Source organism: Phaseolus vulgaris, chromosome 1, assembly GCF_000499845.2.
Source record: "Phaseolus vulgaris cultivar G19833 chromosome 1, P. vulgaris v2.0, whole genome shotgun sequence".
Lineage (NCBI taxonomy): Eukaryota > Viridiplantae > Streptophyta > Magnoliopsida > Fabales > Fabaceae > Phaseolus > Phaseolus vulgaris.
In genome coordinates, this window is record NC_023759.2 from 23,923,505 (window position 1) to 23,940,057 (window position 16,553).

Here is a 16,553-nt window from a genome sequence, read left to right on the forward strand (position 1 = left end):
GAGACCAACAAAGAGAAAGGAAAACTGGCTGCTGAGTTGGCCCAAGCACAATCGGAATCCAAGAAGGTTACTGAAGACCTTCTCCAGACTCGAGAGACCAACGAACAACTTAAAAAACAGGTTGAAGAGCTGGAACAGCAGAACAAAGAGCTGAAAGAGCAAACCGAAGACCTCAAGAAGCGGATTGAGGAACTTCAGGGGCAAATCGAAGCACTCAAGCTAAATTCTGCTCAGATTCTGGCTGCTGGATTCGAAGCTGCGCGGGAACAATTCGCTTGCCTATTTCCCGATCTGGATCTCAGCCTGGTGTCGTTGAACAACGAAGTAGTAGATGGAAAGGTCGTTCCTGCTGAAGACTAATCAACTCCACCTCATCTGCTACTTTATGATTTCCCTTGTATTATTCTGTAAAAACTCTTGTATGTGTGCTTTTATCAAATACTTATCTCAATGACAAAGTTTGGGTATTCACTCTCTTGACTTCTTTAAACGCTTTACCTTCTTTGCATGTTTAACTTTGTCGGGTTTAACTTAACGATTTTTGCAAACACAACCTTCTGACTTAACCGCTTCGAACCACTTCAAACTCAAGTAAAAATTACTTTAACCAACTTGTACTCTTGAGGCAACTAACCTTATCACGAGAATACCCTTCAAGCAACGAACGGTAACTCAATTATTGGCTCAAACAACGTCCCACTCGACCTGCTTTATCAAACAAGTCTTTCAACCTTCTCGCCGCTTGTTTGAACTTTTCCCGATCGCCAAAAACTCTTGGTACCATTAGCTTTTTCAAGCCTCATGCTTTGGCAATAGTTTCTTCATCTGGGGGTTGAAACGCCTTTTGGGATCCTTCTTTGCCTCCCTGAACTTCAGAACAAAAGACCGGTTGACTAGGCGTTCTCTTCGAACCTACCTTAGCCACCTTCCAAACTTCTTCCACCCTCTGCGCCATACCTGAACTCGTTCGAGACGAGAAGGATTTTATCTTGCCTACGCTCGCATGTAAGCGCGAAGGTCTTTAACTCGCCTGAACTCGCTCATCGGCGAGAAGGTCTTTAACTCGCCTGAACTCGCTCATCGGCGAGAAGGTCTTTATCTTGCCTGAACTCGCTCATCGGCGAGAAGGTCTTTATCTTGCCTCTACATTGCCCCAGGGGTTACATCTTCTCGCCCCCAGAAACACGGAGGACTTTTACTCTTCCTCGCCTGCACTCGCTCGACGGCGAGGAGGTCTTTAACTTGCCTGAACTCGCTCGACGGCGAGAAGGACTTTATCTGGTGACTCAACTTGCCCAGGGTGTACATCTCCTCCCCCCTGGATGCACTGAGGACTTTTCTCATTCTCGCCCGCACTCGCTCGACGGCGAGGAGGTCTTTAACTGGTGCCTCAACTTGCCCAGGGTGTACATCTCCTCCCCCCTGGATGCACTGAGGACTTTTCTCTTTCTCGCCTGCACTCGCTCGACGGCGAGGAGGTCTTTAACTTGCCTCAGAACGCGCGAGGGCGTTGAGGTCTTTCATCTGGTGCCTCCGATCGCCGAAAAACGATGAAGACTTAAAAACCTTTCCTGGTGCCTCCAATCGCCGAAAAACGATGAGGACTTAAAAACTTTAACTGGTGCCTCCAATCGCCGAAAAACGATGAGGACTTAAAACTTTTAACTGAAAGCATGCGATATATCTTTTCTCGCCTTAAATCACGCACAAGCGACAAGGTCTTTCTTCAAAAACTCTTGAAAAAAAGCAAACATGCAATCTGAAAACGCCTTATACTTCGAAAACTCTTCTTTTATTGGGTGGCCTCATTAAAAACCCTCCTTAGGGAAAAAAGAGTGCCCCCTTGAAACTGTTTTAACAGAGACATTGTAATATAACATTTGTGTTTGTCTTGACTTACAAAGCTCTTAACTATAGTACAACTTCAGGTGTGTGGCGTTCCAGGTGCGAGGGATCGCCCCTCCTTCCAGCGTTTCTAAGCGGTAGGCCCCGTTCCCGAGCGCCTCGGTTATTCTGAACGGTCCAGTCCACTTGGGTGACAATTTATTCTCCATCTCGTACTGGTGGGCCTTTCTCATCACCAAGTCGCCCTCTATAAACTGCCTTGGCATCACCTTCGAGTTGTATCTTCGTTCAACCCTTCTCTTCACGGCCTCAGCCTTCAACCTCGCCTCTTCCCTGACCTCATCTAGCAGATCCAGGTTTAGCCTTCTCTCTTCATTCGAGTCTTCCTCTACGAAGTTCTGGAATCTCGGCGAGCTCTCCTGGATCTCCACGGGAATCATGGCATCACATCCATAGACCAAGCTGAACGGGGTCTCGTGGGTTCCTGACTGCTCGGTGGTGTGGTATGCCAAGTGTCTGGCTCATGGGTGGCGCAGACCTGCATCACGTCCACCTTCTCTTCTCGACATGCTCTAATTCTCGGCGATCTCAGAGTTTCTTGCATCAAAGACTTATGGCTTCTCGCTGCTCTCTCCGTCGACTTGCTTATCTGAAGGACCAGGTGATCTGCTACAAATGCCCTCGGCGTCTTCAGAGTTTCTTGAATCACCGTCCTCTGCCTACCCCCCTTGCCTGAGCTGGCGAGCTTAGCAAGCAAGTCAGCTCGGGCATTCTGCTCTCGGGGCACATGTACTACTTCGAAAGAGGCAAAGGAACTCTTCAATTCCTGCACATACGCCAAGTAAGCCGCCATTTGTGGATCTTTAGCCTGGAACTCGCCTGTTACTTGCCCTGTGACTAGCAGCGAGTCACTCTTAGCCATCAGCACCCTAGCTCCCATCTCCTTGGCCAGCAGAATCCCGGCGATCAGCGCCTCATACTCTGCTTGATTGTTGCTGGCTTTGAAGGCAAATCTCAACGATTGTTCGATCAGCACGCCGTTGGGTCCTTCCAATATGACTCCAGCACCGCTACCCTGCTGGTTCGACGATCCATCCACCGAGAGTACCCAACGGAAATCATCTCCTTCAATCCGCGTCGCCTCTGATGAGAGCTCGACCACAAAGTCTGCAAAGATTTGCCCCTTGATCGGGCCTCGGGGCTCATATTTAATGTCAAACTCTGACAACTCCACTGCCCACTTCACCATTCTTCCCGCAACGTCAGGTTTCTTCAAGACCTTCTGGATGGGCAGGTCAGTCATCACCAGTATTGTGAAGCTGTGGAAGTAGTGGCGCAACCTCCTCGCCGAAAACACCACAGCCAGCGCAGCCTTCTCCAGGGCCTGATATCTCGTTTCTGGGCCCTGCAACACCTTGCTCACAAAATAAATAGGCTTCTGAGCCTGATCTTGATCCTGGGCGAGCACCGCACTCACCGCCCTCTCAGTCACAGCGAAGTACAACCTGAGAGGGATTCCCGCCAGCGGTTTGCACAGAACCGGCGGGCTCGCCAGATACTCCTTCAGCTTGACGAAAGCTTCCTCACACTCTTTCGTCCAAGCGAACTTGTTATTGCGCCGCAGACATTGAAAATAGGGATGCCCCTTTTCTCCGCTAGCTGACACGAAGCGAGATAGGGCTGCCATCCGACCTGTTAGCTGCTGGACTTCTTTCACCGTAGCCGGGCTTCTTATCGCCAAGATGGCGGCACACTTGTCCGGGTTAGCTTCTATTCCTCTTTCAGTCAAGAGAAAACCCAAAAATTTTCCAGCCTCCACGCCGAAAATGCATTTCTCCGGGTTGAGCTTCAACTTGAACTTGGCGATCGTCGTGAACAATTCTTCCAAGTCTGTAACGTGCTTGCTTTTCTCCTGCGAGGTCACGACCAAACGTGGCCCCCGCGTTCTTCAGCCCAAACGGCATCACCTTATAGCAGTAGCACGACCTCTCCGTCATGAAGGCTGTTTTTTCTTCGTCCATGGGATGCATCTTGATCTGATTATAGCCCGAGAAGGCATCCAGGAAACTCAGCAGCTTGCACCCTGCAGCACTATCGACCAGGGCATCAATGCTTGGTAAAGGATACGAATCCTTTGGGCAAGCTTTATTCAGATCGGTGAAATCGACGCACATGCGCCATTTCCCGTTACTCTTCTTCACCAGTACGACATTCGCCAACCATTCAGGGTACTGGACTTCCCTGATGTGGCCTGCAGCGAGGAGTTTCTGGGTTTCGTCCCTGATCGCCTGCCTCCTCTCCTCGTTGAATTTTCTTCTCCTTTGTCGCACCGGTCTCACCATGTTGTCCATCGCCAGATGATGGCACAAGAAGTCGGGATCGATCCCGGGCATGTCCGAAGCGGACCAAGCAAACGCGTCCAGATGCCGCTCAATCACCTTGGCGATCTGGTCTTGGAGATCGACCTCCAGAGATCTTCCGAGCTTGAAGATTTTCCCTCCGATCTCCTTCTCGAGCCACTGCTCAACAGGTTTGGGCCTGGATTCTCTGGCGATCACCGCCCTGGCAATTCCCTGTTCCCTTGCTTCCTCGGGGCGATTCCGCGCCTCTTCCTCCTCCAGGCCAGCATTCCTCTCCCCCAGCTCAGCATCTACCATCTCTACGTCCCCTCCGGCGGCCTCCTCTGTTACCGGCGATCTGGGCTTCACACCGGGAGGCGGGGTGGTTGTTACATAGCTCACTGATCTTTTATTTTTCAGGCTATTCTCATAGCACCTTTTCGCTTCTTTCTGATCAGACTTTATCGTGATCACCACCCCCTCCATGGACGGCAACTTCACCTTCATGTGCCGAGTCGACGGAATGGCGCCTATCCTGTTAAGAGTGGGCCTTCCCAACAGGATGTTATATGCTGAAGGGGCGTTTACGATGAGGTACTTGATTTTCTCCGTCCTCGACCCAGCCTCATCTGTAAACGTGGTTCTCAGCTCAATGTACCCCCTGACCTCCACCTGGTCGCCAGCGAACCCATACAAGCACCCTCCATAGGGCCTTAGCTGGTCAAGGGGCAATTCCAGCTGCGTGAAAGTCGGCCAGAACATCACGTCTGCCGAGCTTCCTTGGTCCACCAGAACTCTGTGGACCTTCCTCCCTGCTGTAACCAAAGAAATAACTATGGGATCGTTGTCATGAGGCACAACGTCCCGAAGGTCCTGCTTGGTGAACGTAATGTCCACTTCCGGCGAGTGATCTTCAAACATGTCCACTGACATCACCGATCGCGCATACTTTTTCCTCTGCGATGCGGTGCATCCACCACCTAAGAAACCCCCTGCAATGGTGTGGATCTCCCCATGGATAGGCATCTCGTGTTGCTGGGCTTCTCCACCTGCTGGCTGGGAACTCGACGCTCCCCCGGTCCTCCTGTCCAGCAGATCGTCGTTTAGGAACCCGCTCTTAACCAGATCGTCGAGCTGGTATCCTAAAGACAAACACGAGTCCAGGTTGTGGCCAAAACACTGGTGGAACTCGCACCAAGCGTCCGGCTTTGTCCCCAGCACCTTGTCTCCCACCTTCTCGGGCGCCTTCAACCTAGCAGATATGTTAGGGATAGCGATCAGGTCCGCTAGTCCCATGACGAATTTGTGCTTAGGCGGGCGATTGTATTCCCGGCGTGCTGGTTGTTGGCGTACTGGTTGTTGGCGCGCTTGGCTTCTTCCCTTATTTCTCCTATCGTAAGGATAGCGAGTCCTTTGGTCTTTTCTGGCCGCCGCCGCCGTTTCCAGCACCCTCTGCGGCTGGATCCTGGTCTGGGCGCGTGGCCTGGCAGGAGCCACGCTGCCTCTCTTCTCGGCGACTTCACTCTCGTCGGCGATGTGGGCCACCGCAAGTCGCCTGACTTCAGCAAACGTCGCTGGGTGAGCCCTGATCAAGGCCTCGCAGAATGGTCCTGACTGCACGCCCTTCTTGAAGGCATAGACCAGCATCTCTTCATCCTTGGCTGGCGATCTGACCATCTGCGCTCCGAAGCGATTGAGGTAGTCTCTGAGGGACTCCCCATGGTACTGCCTTATATCAAACAGATCATAGGACACCCTGGGTGGTGCCTTATTCACGATGTACTGCTCGACAAAGATTTTCGAGAATTGTTGAAAATTGGTTATGTGGCCATTAGGCAGGCTCACAAACCACTCCATCGCCGTTCCCTGGAGCGTGCTCACGAACATCTTGCAGTAGACGGCGTCTGACCCTCCCGACAGCATCATCTGCGTGTGGAACGTGGTCAGATGAGCCTCTGGATCCTCCACGCCGGTAAAAACAGCCTTAACCGGAACCACGCTCGTGGGAATAGGCGTGTCGGTAATCGCCTGAACAAAAGGCATTGGGAAAACACGAGGTGGCGTCGACGGCGCCACCTCTTCAGCGGAAGAACGTCCCTGCTGCTCCTGTAGAGCTCGACGCAGCTCCTCAGTTACCTTGCTGAGCTCCTCGTTCCTGGCGCGAGAGGCGACCAGGTCCTCATGTATCCTTGCCTGCTCTACGCGCGAGGCTTCCACAGTTGCCTGCAACGAGCGCATCATCTCTGCCATCTGCGCCATGGTCATGGCGGCGTCGCCTTCAGCAGCGACAGGAGCCACGGGACTGGAACGATTGCTTCTCATCTTTCTCATTAACTTCAGCGAACCACAGGAATACAGCAAACAACACTTCAACCACGATCGAACCAGCGATCAATCGGAGAAAACTCAAGAAACTGCGTAAGAACTCAAGAACACCGCAAACCTTCGCAGAAAACCACAAAAGAACTCGAACTTCCACCAAACAGATTGCGCGCAAGCAACAAAAGACCTCACTCCACCGATTGAAAGCCAAACAAACGGTACAAAACGCAAACTCACAGAGCGAAACTCAAAGAAACTGCGAACGACGGTTGCACCAGCACACAACCGCGCAGAAAACCTCGAAAACTTCCACGAACTCACGCTGTGGATGGGAGCAAGTTTTACACGGCCCCACGGTGGGCGCCTGATGATCCTGCCTGTTGACCGGAGCGCTGGAGAATGCCTCGTCAAAGGATCGACGTGCGCACCGCTTCTTACCACCGTTCCTCTTCGGGATCTATCTCAAGAACCTGCAAAGAAACGATACGGCGCCGCTGCGGCCGATCGCACTCCGACGCTCAAGTCAGTGACGGTATCACCAAATACTAAGAACTAGAACCGTGCAAATCCTCTCACAATCAGCTCTATCACTCGCAAGCGTAAAGTGTATGAACTGAACGTGCGTACCTCAGAAAGTCTGTTAAGAACTCTTATATACCTGGTGGTTTTCTCTCTCCTGGCAGTTACAGACTTGGACACGTGGCTCGCATCCAACTGTACACGTGCCATCATCTGGAGGCTCCCTGACTTGGCGCTGCTTCTGCTCTCATTTTGGCTAAGTTACTTATGCATGGTACTGCCCAGTGCATACCTAACTTAGGAGTGCGATCTCTACTGAAACTGGCGAGTTAGGGCCTTCATACACCTTCCCTGTGGTCTCGCCGGCCGCCTTCATAATCTGCTTCTCCCCCATCTTCGGCGATGTGCTTGTTCTGGCGATCTCCGACTGCTTGGTCGCCTGGGTCTATATCTGGCGACTCCATCTTCAACCTAGCGATCGCCTATTCTGGTAAGCTGGAAATCAGAACACGCCAACTTAACAACTGGCGACTACACGTGCCTCCCGACTTCCTTCCTATCTGCCAACCTGGCGCCTTGTCAACACGCCTACACTTCAGCAGGATGCCACGTCATCATAACCGACCACCAGGGCGGTACACCATCCTTCCCGCAACGTCGGGTTTCTTCAGGACCTTCTGGATGGGCAGGTCAGTCATCACCAGTATTGTGAAACTGTGGAAGTAGTGGCGCAACCTCCTCGCCGAAAACACCACAGCCAGCGCAGCCTTCTCCAGGGCCTGATATCTCGTTTCTGGGCCCTACAACACCTTGCTCACGAAATAAATAGGCTTCTGAGCCTGATCTTGATCCTGGGCCAGCACCGCACTCACCGCCCTCTCAGTCACAGCGAAATACAACCTGAGAGGGATTCCCGCCAGCGGTTTGCACAGAACCGGCGGGCTCGCCAGATACTCCTTCAGTTTGACGAAAGCTTCCTCGCACTCTTTCGTCCAAACAAACTTATTATTGCGCCGCAGACATTGAAAATAGGGATGCCCCTTTTCTCCGCTAGCTGACACGAAGCGAGATAGGGCTGCCATCCGACCTGTTAGCTGCTGGACCTCTTTCACCGTAGCCGGGCTTCTCATCGCCAGGATGGCGGCACACTTGTCTGGGTTGGCTTCTATTCCTCTTTCAGTCAAGAGAAAACCCAAAAACTTTCCAGCCTCCACGCCGAAAATGCATTTCTCCGGGTTGAGCTTTAACTTGAACTTGGCGATCGTCGTGAACAATTCTTCCAAGTCTGCAACGTGCTTGCTCTTTTCCTGCGAGGTCACGACCATGTCATCGACGTAGGCTTGCACGTTCCTTCCCAGCATTGGTGCAAATACTCGATCCATCAGCCTCTGGTACGTGGCCCCCGCGTTCTTCAGCCCAAACGGCATCACCTTATAGCAGTAGCACGATCTCTCCGTCATGAAGGCTGTTTTCTCTTCATCCATGGGATGCATCTTGATCTGATTATAGCCCGAGAAGGCATCCAGGAAACTCAGCAGCTTGCACCCTGCAACACTATCAACCAGGGCATCAATGCTTGGTAAAGGATACGAATCCTTTGGGCAAGCTTTGTTCAGATCGGTGAAATCGACGCACATGCGCCATTTCCCGTTACTCTTCTTCACCAGTACGACATTTGCCAACCATTCAGAGTACTGGACTTCTCTGATGTGGCCTGCAGCGAGGAGTTTCTGTGTTTCATCCCTGATCGCCTGCCTCCTCTCCTCGTTGAATTTTCTTCTCCTTTGTCGCACCGGTCTCACCATGTTGTCCATCGCCAGATGATGGCACAAGAAGTCGGGATCAATCCCGGGCATGTCCGAAGCGGACCATGCAAATGCGTCCAGATGCCGCTCAATCACCTTGGCGATCTGGTCCTGGAGATCGACCTCTAGGGATCTTCCGAGCTTGAAGATTTTCCCTCCGATCTCCTTCTCGAGCCATTGCTCGACAGGTTTAGGCCTGGATTCTCTGGCGATCACCGCCCTGGCAATTCCCTGTTCCCTTGCTTCCTCGGGGCGATTCTGCGCCTCTTCCTCCTCCAGGCCAACATTTCTCTCCCCTAGTTCAGCATCCACCATTTCCACGTCTCTTCCGGTGGCCTCCTCTGTTACCGGCGGTCTGGGCTTCACACCGGGAGGTGGGGTGGTTGTTACATAACTCACTGATCTTTTGTTTTTCAGGCTATTCTCATAGCACCTTTTCGCTTCCTTCTGATCAGACTTGATCGTGATCACTACCCCTTCCATGGACGGCAACTTCACCTTCATGTGCCGAGTCGACGGAATGGCGCCTATCCTGTTAAGAGTGGGCCTTCCCAACAGGATGTTATATGCTGAAGGGGCGTTTACGATGAGGTACTTGATTTTCTCCGTCCTCGACTCGGCCTCATCTGTAAACGTGGTTCTCAGCTCAATGTACCCCCTGACCTCCACCAGGTCACCGGCGAACCCATATAAGCACCCTCCATAGGGTCTTAGCTGGTCAAGGGGCAATTCCAGCTGCGTGAAAGTCGGCAAGAACATTACGTCTGCCGAGCTTCCTTGGTCCACCAGAACTCTATGGACCTTCCTCCCTGCTGTAACCAACGAAATAACTATAGGATCGTTGTCATGAGGCACAACGTCCCGAAGATCCTGCTTGGTGAACGTAATGTCCACTTCCGGCGAGTGATCTTCAAACATGTCCACTGTCATCACCGATCGCGCATACTTTTTCCTCTGCGATGCGGTGCATCCACAACCTGAGAAACCCCCTGCAATGGTGTGGATCTCCCCGTGGATAGGCATCTCGTGTTGCTGGGCTTCTCCACCTGCTGGCTGGGAACTCGACGCTCCCCCCGTCCTTCTATCCAGCAGATAGTCATTTAGGAACCTGCTCTTAACCAGATCATCGAGCTGATACCCCAAAGACAAACACGAGTCCAAGGTGTGGCCAAAACATTGGTGGAACTCGCACCAGGCGTCCGGCTTTGACCCCAGCACCTTGTCGCCCCCCTTCTCAGGCGCCTTCAACCTAGCAGATATGTTAGGGATAGCGATCAGGTCCGCTAGTCCCATGACAAATTTGTGCTTAGGCGGGCGATTGTATTCCCGGCGTGCTGGTTGTTGGCGCGCTTGGCTTCTTCCCTTGTTTCTCCTCTCGTAAGGATGGCGAGTCCTCTGGTCTTTTCTGACCGCCGCCGCCGTTTCCAGCACCCTCTGCGGCTGGATCCTGGTCTGGGCGCGTGGCCTGGCGGGAGCCACGCTGCCTCTCTTCTCGGCGACTTCACTTTCGTCGGCGATGTGCGCCACCGCAAGTCGCCTGACTTCAGCAAACGTCGCTGGATGAGCCCTGATCAAGGCCTCGCAGAATGGCCCTGGCTGCACGCCCTTCTTGAAGGCATAGACCAGCATTTCTTCATCCTTGGCCGGCGATCTGACCATCTGCACTCCGAAGCGATTGAGGTAGTCTCTGAGGGACTCCCCATGGTACTGCCTTATATCAAACAGATCATAGGACACCCTGGGCGGTGCCTTATTCACAATGTACTGCTCGACAAAGATTTTCGAGAACTGTTGAAAATTGGTTATGTGGCCGTTAGGCAAGCTCACAAACCACTCCATCGTCGTTCCCTGGAGCGTACTCATGAACATCTTGCAGTAGACGGCGTCTGACCCTCCCGACAGCATCATCTGCGTGTGGAACGTGGTCAGATGAGCCTCTGGATCCTCCACGCCGGTAAAGACAGCCTTAACCGGAACCACGCTCGTGGGAATAGGCGTGTCGGTAATCGCCTGAACAAAAGGCATTGGGAAAACACGAGGTGGCGTCGACGGCGCCACCTCTTCAGCAGAAGAACGTCCTTGCTGCTCCTGAAGAGCTCGACGCAGCTCCTCAGTCACCTTGCTGAGCTCCTCGTTCCTGGCGCGAGAGACGACCAGGTCCTCATGTATCCTCGTTTGCTCTACGCGCGAGGCTTCCACAGTTGCCTGTAACGAGCGCATCATCTCTGCCATCTGCGCCATGGTCATGGCGGTGTCGCCTTCAGCAGCGACAGGCGCCACGGTATTGGAACGATTGCTTCTCATTTTTCTCATCAACTTCAGCGAATCACAGGAATGCAGCAAACAACACTTCAGCCTCGATCGAATCAGCGATCAATCGGAGAAACAGTGCGAAACAGTGCAAGAAAACTCAAGAACACCGTAAGCCTTCAAAGAAAACCACGACTTCGCCAGAAACAACCGCTTCCCGCGAACAACCAAACAAACGAAAGAACTCGAACTTCCACCAAACAGACTACGCGTAATCAGCAAAAAGAACCTTACTCCACCGATCGAAAAGCCAAACGAACGGTTCAAAACGCAATTTCACCGAACGAAACTCAAAGAGACCGTGAACGACGGTTGCACCAGCACACAACCGCACAGAAAACTTCGGAAACTTCCAAGAACTCACGCTGTGGATGGGAGCAAGTTTTACACGGCCCCACGGTGGGCGCCTGATGATCCTGCCTGTTGACCGGAACGCTGGAAACTGCCTCGTCAAAGGATCGACGTGCGCACCGCTTCTCACCTCCGTTCCTCTTCGGGATCTATCTCAAGAACCTGCAAAGAAACAGCACAGCGCCGCTGCGGCCGATCGCACTCCAACGCTCAAGTCAGTGACGGTATCACCAAAAACTAAGAGAACTAGAACCGTGCAAATCCTCTCTCACAATCAGCTCTAACTCGCAAGCGTAAAGTGTATGAACTGAACGTGCGTATCTCAGAAAGTTTGTTAAGAACTCTTATATACCTGGTGGCTTTCTCTCTCCTGGCAGTTACAGACTTGGACACGTGGCTCGCATCCAACTGTACACGTGCCATCATCTGGAGGCTCCCTGACTTGGCGCTGCTTCTGCTCTCATATTGGCTAAGTTACTTATGCATGGTACTGTCCAGTGCATAGCTAACTTAGGAGTGCGATCTCTACTGGAACTGGCGAGTTAGGGGCCTTCATACACCTTCCCTGTGGTCTCGCCGGCCGCCTTCATAATCTGCTTCTCCTTCATCTTCGGCGATGTGCTTGTTCTGGCGATCTCCGACTGCTTGGTCGCCTGGGTCTACATCTGGCGACTTCATCTTCAACCTGGCGATCGCCCATACTGGTAAGCTAGAAGTCGGAACACACCAGCTTAACAACTGGCGACTACGCGTGCCCCCCGACTTCCTTCCCTTCTGCCAACCTGGCGCCTTGTCAACACGCCTACACTGTAGCAGGATGCCACGTCATCACACCCGACCACCAGGGCGGTACAACAACCACCACCACTAATGCTAAAAAATGGTAATTGTGAAAGTTCCTAATGATTGCAAGTGACAAAGTTATATAGTTTTTGAGTGAGTAAATAACGTTAAGGGCTTTAGCACTGTCTAAACTCAGTTGAGATGGAAAACTTTTGCATCAGGATTTGTTCAAACCATTATTTTGCCAGCTAAGTACTTTGGCTATGATGTCTTTAGAGGTAGTGGTTCCATTTGTGTAGCTTGATTTATAAGACATTTATTGATGGATGTTTAAGGGTCCTGAGTGGTTCCAATTGTTGATGCTAGATTGTTAAATGCAGAGAGGGTACAAGAATACTAACCAGTTATGTGTGGAGAGGTTCAGAATAAAGAGTTCTCTGCACCTCACCTCGCAGAATGTAGACCCAAGGCCAACATTTATGTGCCAGATTGTAAAGAAACAATGGTTACATCAGAGTTAAATCTTTCTTTAAACTTTATTGAAGTACTGAACCCCATTCACAACTTTATTTTGCTGTATTTACTGCATGTTTAGATTCCTTTTCTAATGGTCAAAGTTGTTTTGAAATATCAGTTAATATAATTTTAAATAAATATTTAGAATAACACTGCATGGTTTTACGTAAATTTTCATATGTTTATTTTTAGAAAGTGAAATTTATTTAGTTCATGTTAATTTTGAATTAAGACGACTATAAATAGATATGCATTGGATGATTTTTTTTTAACTCTTTTGACTACTAAATTTAGAAATAAAAAAATACAATAACAATTTACTTCAAAAGCAATTCTACAAAATTTAATTCAAAATTAATTTTACAAATCCGCACCCAAACACAAACTTAGTTTTCCATCAGGATGAGTTCTTCGCATGAAAATTCCCTGAAACTTAATTGACACTTTGATGAAGCTAAAAAACAGAATCAATCATATTTATCATATATGTTTCACTAATGAGAATTGGAACACCTGTTATCGCAATTTAATGAAGCAGTTTTTTTAATACAAACTATAAATTTTATAATTTCGTCATATTAAATCTTCAGCTTTGATTAAAAAATATTAGTAATGGAAACAAACTAGATTAAAAACTTGACAACAAATTACCAAATCCAATGACAATATAGAACAATGGCAAGCAGTCGCATAGTTATTAACTCTTTTCCCCACTTTCTAGCAAATTTGTTATTGTTAAGGATTCAGCCTGCATACTTGAAGGGAAAATTTCAATGCAACTTCAACTGCTTAAAATATAAAGACAGGACCATGTTTTGGCATAAGCCGCCAAAGATTGTTAAGAGGTCACAATTGAAGTCTCAGCATAATGGGAGCAAACAGTTTAATTTGATTGCCCTGCCATGGTTACTAAGGTGAGTTCAAATCAGCAATCTTGGCTCAAACAGAATGTTTAGGGATGTAGTAGAGCTAAAAATTAATAGGAGAGAATTTTGGAAGAAAATTACTAACAATGGTTTGGGGTGTTTAGTATAGTGGAACTCATCCTGACTCTACTCTCAATTTTAGTCTATTGTAGTTTGAAAATAAGCTTAAACTGATTCTTTCCCCACTTTTCACTTACACATCTTTCCACCAAACATCAAGGTCTGAACAATCAAAACCTGTCCACCCCACTCCACTTTCACTCCCCACCCATTTTCTACTTTTCTAACCAAGCATGCCTTTAATTTCTTTTCACTGTGTTCTATTAAAGGACTCAAATCTTTTCTGAAGCATCGAGTACTTAGACTTTGCTATCGAGGCAAAAATCCAAGTTATAACGAAAACAACAAAAAAGGAATTAAGGACAGACGGATTTTGGTCACCATATCTCCGTATTAATGCCGATGTATCCATGCTAATTGAAGCAAACCTTTCATCAGACTGTCCTCCACCGTACATAAAAAGATTGGTAAGAGTCTTATCCATGCTATTCATGAAGGATGATATTGCAGTTTTCTTACTTTGTTTAAGATAAATTACAAAGTCCAATATCTAAATAGTCATCTGAAAATATTCATGATTGTTCCATCAGCATTAGCATATAGCACAACTAGGATATACCTGAAGATGTGAACTTGCAAGATGATGCAATCCTGTGAGTAAAATATATTGCAATTTTGACACCAATACTTCAAACAATGATTGTTATAACTTACCATGCTGCATTGCTAAAAATAGGCTCATCGTTCAAATTTAAAGGATACCAACTTATAGTAAAGAAATAAGAAGAACAAGTGTCTTGCTACCTTTTTCTTTTAAGATTCTTTTTTTCACCTAATGAACAAGTGTCTTGCTAATCCAAACATTGTGACAGATTTGAAGAGGTAACATGCTGGGACTATAATAAAACAAGGTTAAATAATCAAAATCAAAAGAGATGGATATGATGGGAAAAATCAAAATAGAAAAAGCTAACAGTGGCTTCTTTATTAGTTAACTTTCCTAACACCTTTTCCCCATATTTTCCCCCATATATCTCCATGATGATTCTTTTACCCAATTCACACACGGTCGAAGGTGCATCATACACCAGTTACCAGCAGAGAATTGTACCTTGGAATTTTAGGCTACTCTGATTTTGAATTGGGAGTAGTCTTGGAGTTCCGTAGTATTTGGAACCCTAGAGTATCTATTTTGCAGCCTTTTTCTTGTTGTTTTGCTCTGTATTACAGATGGCTACCTCTGAAATTTCAAAGTTTCCACTCTTTCCTTCCAATAATACTTAGTTCAATCAACATATTAGCTATAATGGAGAAAATGAATTATATTAAAAAACAGGACAAATAGCACACATGACAGGAACATACTATAAAACAACCATGTAACCAATAAGATTACTCGAATAACAAGACTTCAGAAAATGAATGACCATAAATTCTAACAAAAAACTATAATTTATAAATAGAAAAGAAAGAGTCCGAAGAATTGAAATAGTAAACTATCCATTAAAAGAAAGTAGAAATATCATTCAATCATCATTCTCATATCCCTGAAATTGCAAAATATCCTTTTGCAGTTGGCACTTGGCACAGACATGTAGCTAGTACGGTCATTTCTCTTTCTTCATCCACTTTCTGTAGTACACCACTGAAAGATCAGAATATTACAAACTGACTAGACATGTAAACCTTGTTTATTTATAAGAACCGCTCTAACATAAATGTGCTTGATAAAAATATCAAAACGAATGAAATAAATTTAAAATTATAAAATGAAGTACATGCAAGAGAACATATTCAACTCATATTGTATATAATTCAATTACTCCAAAATTTTGAAGCCCTAAGAATGTGATTTCCAACAAAAATCGTGCTGATACCTGATATTCTTGAATTGGATTCCTCTGCTCATCCGGCATATACCATGAAGCATCTAGTACCTAAAACAAAAATAGAGAATAGGAAAGAAAAGTTCAAGTATTTAAATTAATATTCAAATTCAGTAGTAATTTGTAAGTGAGGCAGATAAGCAGGGTGCAAAGGCAACACATCAGCCAAAAAATTATTGGAAAACACAATAATAAGGAGCAAAACACACATACAGAGGACGTGAGAATTCTTTGGAAAAGGCGATGAATCCTCCTGGTCATTCTACCAATCAAGCTATTTTATATGGATCGACTCGAATAGCAACCTGACGCAAAGGCAACAATAAATTAAAAATCAATAGTGAGACAAACTAGAACAACAAAACTAATTCATTGCGCGCGAGCACAAACCTAAACAAAATCCTTGCGCGAAGGCGTCGATGGCGACGATGGCAGATAGTGAATGGCGCAATAGTGAGCGTTAGGTTTCACGATAGTGAATGACGCGATAGTGAGCGTTAGGTTTCGCGATAGTGAATGGAGGATAGGGTGTGCGAGTGAGTGAAAGGCGGCAATGAGGGCGAGGGAAGAGTCACGAATGAGGTTTTCAAAAACAACGTTAGGGTTCCCAAGTGAATAGTCAAACCAAGTTTTAAAAAATAATTGGGAATAATGAGGAATGGTTTATGGAGAGAATCTGAAGGATAATTGTGACAATTCAAACTGACATATTCTGAAGGATAATTGGGACGATTAGTTAAATGTCGTATTATACGAAAATTTGTGACAGTTATTAATAACCGCCACTTTTTACATGATGTTTTGTAGTGAATCTTAAATTTTAAATGTGAACGTTTAAGGGGACATGATCCTGCCTGTTGACCGGAACGCTGGAAACTGCCTCGTCAAAGG

At 47.8% G+C, this 16,553-nt stretch overlaps 1 long non-coding RNA gene across 1 annotated transcript; it reads right to left on the reverse strand.

Moving 5' to 3' along the window:
• Positions 1–14,569: 14,569 nt before the first annotated feature.
• Positions 14,570–16,296, reverse strand: LOC137813798 (uncharacterized). Its single transcript, XR_011081507.1, has 4 exons — positions 16,053–16,296; positions 15,876–15,967; positions 15,654–15,713; positions 14,570–15,421 (listed from the first exon to the last, which is right to left on the reverse strand). It is a non-coding gene; the product is annotated as an uncharacterized lncRNA (long non-coding RNA).
• Positions 16,297–16,553: the final 257 nt, after the last annotated feature.